Source organism: Neomonachus schauinslandi, chromosome 9, assembly GCF_002201575.2.
Source record: "Neomonachus schauinslandi chromosome 9, ASM220157v2, whole genome shotgun sequence".
NCBI lineage: Eukaryota > Metazoa > Chordata > Mammalia > Carnivora > Phocidae > Neomonachus > Neomonachus schauinslandi.
In genome coordinates this window covers 95568014-95573426 of record NC_058411.1, presented here as the reverse complement: position 1 = coordinate 95573426, position 5413 = coordinate 95568014, and the positions used below count along the sequence as shown (strand labels likewise).

The window sequence follows — 5413 nt, the reverse complement described above, 5'->3', positions numbered from 1 at the left end:
ACATAGAGACAGTTTTGCAAGTTAAATACCAATTCAGATAAAGATGAGAGCTATGTCATGAAAACAGACTGGTTCTGCAATGCCCTTTGAGGACACTTTTGTTCCTTTTGACTTTTAGTGTAGTTTATTCCTTCTTGGTATTGTATTTATGAGCCAGCTGAGCTAGGGTGTGACTGGTTTATACAGTTCTTACTTGTAATAAAATACTGAATGGTAGGCAGCTCTACATCTGCTACAGTAAACTGCACCCTTGTTCCCACCATTAAGTATCTGGATGCCCTTGTGGAAATAATGTAACTTCTCTGGGTCTGAGGCTCCTTATCTCTAGACCTGATGAGACCATTGGCTTTCATTAGAAGTTATCAGAGGTTTCTTCCAGCTGTGTGATTGTATGGCTTTGTATTTCTAGGAAGGCATCTATGTTTACCATTCCCAAATTTATACAACAAACTCCTGGGGAGGAGAGGCACTTTATGTTCATTCAAGATAATATCTAAGGCAAAAAGTATATAAAAGATAAAACATTGATTGAGCAGCTGGGGAGAAGGCCTCTCAGGAAAGCCATGCTTCACTAGTCTCCCTATTCCATGAAAAGACTGATTGGCCAAATTCTAGGAGTCTTTTAGGACCACCTGCCATAGTGCTCATCATATGATGATATGATGCAGTAAGGTCACACACACATGCAGCATGGATTCTCTCTTTTTATACTTACAAGGCTTGTCTTAGTTGGCTCTTCTATATCATCTTTCCCCCCATGCAGAAACAAATGAAAAACTAAGCCAATTTCCATTTCTCAGTGGCAGGAGTCCTGGTTTTCTTGCCTTCTCCTCTCTCCTTGGCACAGAAGTTCTTCTTGCAGAATTCCTGTCCTTCTGGCCTGCTTTCTGAAACATGAGAAGGTTCTGGTATTCAGAAGTGGGTCACATCACCTACGGAGAGTACCAGAACAATGGTATGTGGCAGGAAGAGGAGCATGTGAGGTTGGAGGGTTATAGTATTATATCAGGCAACCCTACCCTAGTTATACACAACATGTTACAGACAACATTCCCCTGGATCAAAAGTATCACTTCCTGGTTACAGTCAGAATTGAAAATGGGTCCCCTGGGGAACCTGGGTGGCTCAGTCCGTTAAGCAACTGCCTTCAGCTCAGGTCATGATCCTGGAGTCCCAGGATCAAGTCCCGCATCGGGCTCCTTGCTCAGTGGGGAGTCTTCTTCTCCCTCTGACCCTCCCCCCTCTCATGCTCTCTCACTCTCTCTCTCCCAAATAAATAAATAAAATCTTAAAAAAAGAAAAAGAAAAAGAAAAAGAAAATGAGTTCCCCAATCAGACAAAATTATGAGGCTTTCATATCATCCTCAATCTTAGCCAAGCAATGGCCACTTGTAAGCATTATTATTTAATCATATGCAAGTTGTTTTCATTCTGACAGTTGTGATGGATCTGAAGAATATTAACCCCTTTACTCATACCTCTAATATCATCTTAGACGATGTTTCTGGAGGTTCAAAATCCAGTATATATATATATTTTTAAAGATTTTATTTATTTATTTGAGAGAGAGAGAATGAGAGACAGAGAGCATGAGAGGGAGGAAGGTCAGAGGGAGAAGCAGACCCCCTGCCGAGCAGGGAGCCCGATGCGGGACTCGATCCCGGGACTCCAGGATCATGACCTGAGCCGAAGGCAGTTGCTTAACCAACTGAGCCACCCAGGCACCCAAAATTCAGTATATTTTACTCTAGAAATAAATCTCATGTATTTCACTCCAGAAAAGCAATTTTTGGTATGTGCCATGCCATACAACATCCAGATCCAAATAAAACCACTGTTCCTCCTTCACATCTATAACCTTTGTCTTCATGAGTTAGTATAGAATTCTTCTTTTTACTGACTTTGGCTGGACTGTAGCAGTTTTCTGTTCCTACACAAACTAGTGATTATTTAAATACTTGGATATGTTGCTTGCAATCTGAATTCTTATTGCTAAGAACCAAGAGCTTTGTATCTGCCCTTATCTTTCTTCTATAAGACACACACACACACACACACACTGATGTTAACTATAAGGGAAAAAAAAGGAGAATACACATTCTTCTAAAGTGCACAGGAAACATTCTCAAGGAAAGATTTTATGTTAGGCCATAAAACAAACCTTAAATTTAAAAGGATTGGAATCATACAAAGTGTGTTCTCCAACAACAATGGAATAAAATTAGAAATCAATAGCAGAAGGAAATTTGGAAAATATAAAGCTTGTATATTTGTACACAATCTTATACATAGAAAATGCTAAGGAATTCACACAATGTGCTATTAGAACTAAGAAAAGAATTCAGCAAATTTGCAGACCACAAGATCAATAAAGAAAAATCAATTATATTTCTATATACTAGCAATGAACAATCTGAAATGGAAATTAAGAAAACAATTCCATTTACAATAGCATTAAAAGGGATTTAATACTTAGGAATAAATTTAACAAAAGAGCAAGACTTGTACAATGGAAATTATAAAGCATTACTGAAAGAAATTAAATAAGATCTAAATAAATGGAGAGACATCTCACATTAATGAATTGGAAGACTTAATATTATCAAGATGGCAATATTCTTCCCCAGTGATCTACAGATTCAACAGTCACTATCAAAGTCCCAGCTAGTTTTGTTTTTTTTTTACAGAAATTGACAAACTGATCTTAAAATTCATATGGAAATACAAGGAATCCCGAGTAGTCAAAATAATCTTGAAAAAAAGCACAAAGTTGAAGGATTCACACTTTCCATTTTCAGAACTTATTACACAGCTACACAAATGAAGACAATGTATTTGTGGTATAAAGATAGGCACACAGATCAATATATAGTTACAAAACACCTCTATTTATGGTCAATTGATTTTCAACAAGGGTCCAATATAATTCAATGGGAAAGGATCATCATTTTAAGAAATGATGCTGGGACCAATGGATATCCATGATCAAGAATAAAGTTAGACCCCTCCCTCACAAAATAAATAAAAATTAATTCAAAATTGATCATAGACCTAAATATAAGAACTAAAACTATAAAACTATTAGGAAAAAAGCATAGAAGTGAATCTTCACGACCTTGGATTAGGCAATGGTTTCTCAGATATGATACCAAAAGCACAAGCAAGAAAAGAACAAATAGATAAACTAGACATCAAAATGAAAAACTTTTGTGCTTCAAATAACACCATCAAGAAAGTGGGAACACAACCTAAAGAATGGGAGAAAGTATTTACAAATATGTGATTTACAAATCACATATCTGATAAAGGCCTAGTATCTAAAATATATAAAGAACATTTACAACTCAACAACAAAAAGACAACACAATTAAGGAATGGGCAAAGGCCTTGAATGGACATTTCTCCGACAAAGACAAACAAATGGTCAACAAGCACATGTTGATGTTTAACATCATTCGTCATCAGCAGAGGCAAATCAAAACCACAAAATACCATTTCACACTCACTAGGAAGGCTATAATAAAAAAGATGGACAATAACAACTATTGGCAAGGATATGAGGAAATTGGAAGGCTCATACCGTGCTGGTAAAATATAAAATGGTGTAGCCACTTTAGAAAACAGTTTGGCAATTCCTCAAAAGTTAAATATAGTTACTATACCAATCAGTATTTTCATTCCTAGATATACACTGAAGAGAAGTGAAAACTTATGTCCCCAGAAAAATCTGTCCACAAATGTTCAGAGCAGCAGTAATCATAATAGCTAAAAAATGGAAACAACCCAATTGTCCATTAACTAATGAATCCATATACAAATGTGATATATCCACACAATGGAATATTACTATGCTATAAAAAGAAATGAATTACTGATACACACAACACAGATGAACATTAGAAATATCAGGCTAAGTTAAAGAAGCCAGACACAAAAGGCTATATATTATTCCATTTACATGAAATGTCCAGAATAGGCAAATTCATATAAACAGAAAATGGAGGAGTGGTTTCCAGGGAAGGGAGAATGGTAAGTGTATGCTAATGAGTATGAGATCTCTTTTTGGGGTGATGAAATATGCTAAAATTAGATCATGGTGATGATCGTACAACTCTAGGAATATACTAAACCCTACCAAATTGTACACTTTAAAAGGGTGAATTTGCGGTGGCAGCTGGCGCGCTCTCCACATGCAGAACAATGTTGGCGAGTTTGTGGACCTATACCTGCAGCAGAAATGTTCGGCCAGCTACTGCAACATTGGCGCCCGGGACCACGTGTCCATTCAGATGAAGGTGGCGAGGTTGACAAGGTGACAGACAGGTTCAACAGCCAGTTTAAAACCTAAGCTATCTGTGGGGCCATTACCAGGATGGGAGAATGAGACAACTCCATCCTCTTACTAGCCAAGGCCAATAGCATCATTTCAAAGAACTTCTGACTGGAGAGGATCACAGATGTGGAATATTTGTCATAAATAAATAGTAAAAACCCAAATAAATAAAATAAAATGAAATGAAAAGTGTGAATTTTATGACATGTGACGTATCTCAATAAAGCTGTTATTTTTCAAATGTCTGGCACAAAGTAGGCATTTAATAAATATTGATTGGTTTCATTCCCATAAGCCTAAATTCAGATAACAGAGCTGAGGCTACTTCCTACTCAGGGTTTAACAACTTTTACTTCCTCTTGCAGCATCAGGTAGGAGTACCCAAGGGCTGCCAGTGAAGGAAATTGGAAACAGCGATCCAGGTTGTTGGGTTGGGGGGAAGAGCTGGTAAAGAATGGGGCATTCAAAATTAGGGAATAGATGCAGATTCTCTCACCAGAGGCCATTCCAGACAATAAACTTGGGGGAAGGATAGAGAATAAAAACTGAGACAAGAGACCAGTGGCTTGTGATCTGGAGACAACTTAATTCAATGAACAGCTTCTTATATTCCCCACTCTAAGTTTCATTTGGCTGCTAGCTTAATTTCTCATAGAGCAAGGACAGGGATCCCACTGCTTATTCCCAAGCTGATCTAGTCATTTTCCTGCCAGGAAACGATATCTTTTCCGGTTTCATTGAGGTCTAATTGACATATAACTATTCCTTTTAGGTGTACAACATAAAGATCTGATATATGTATATATTGTGAAATGATCACCACAGTTAAGTTTAGTTAACATCTATCACCTCACATAGTTACAACCTTTTTTCTTGTGATGAGAAATTTTAAGATCAGCTCTCTTGGAAACTTTCAAAAGTACAATATCATATTGTTAAATAGTCACCAAGATGTACATTACATCCCCAGAACTTATTTATCTTATATTTTAGATAAATAATTATATTACTAAGCATGGCAATGAACAACAACAAAGGAGAGTTGAATTTCTAAAATATTTGGTTCCCTACCCTGGGTAT

The 5413-nt window shown here is 36.9% G+C and overlaps 1 pseudogene; it reads left to right on the top strand.

The window, feature by feature from the left end:
• Positions 1 to 4190: 4190 nt before the first annotated feature.
• Positions 4191 to 4441, top strand: LOC110583996 (annotated as a pseudogene).
• The last annotated feature ends 972 nt before the right edge of the window (positions 4442 to 5413 follow it).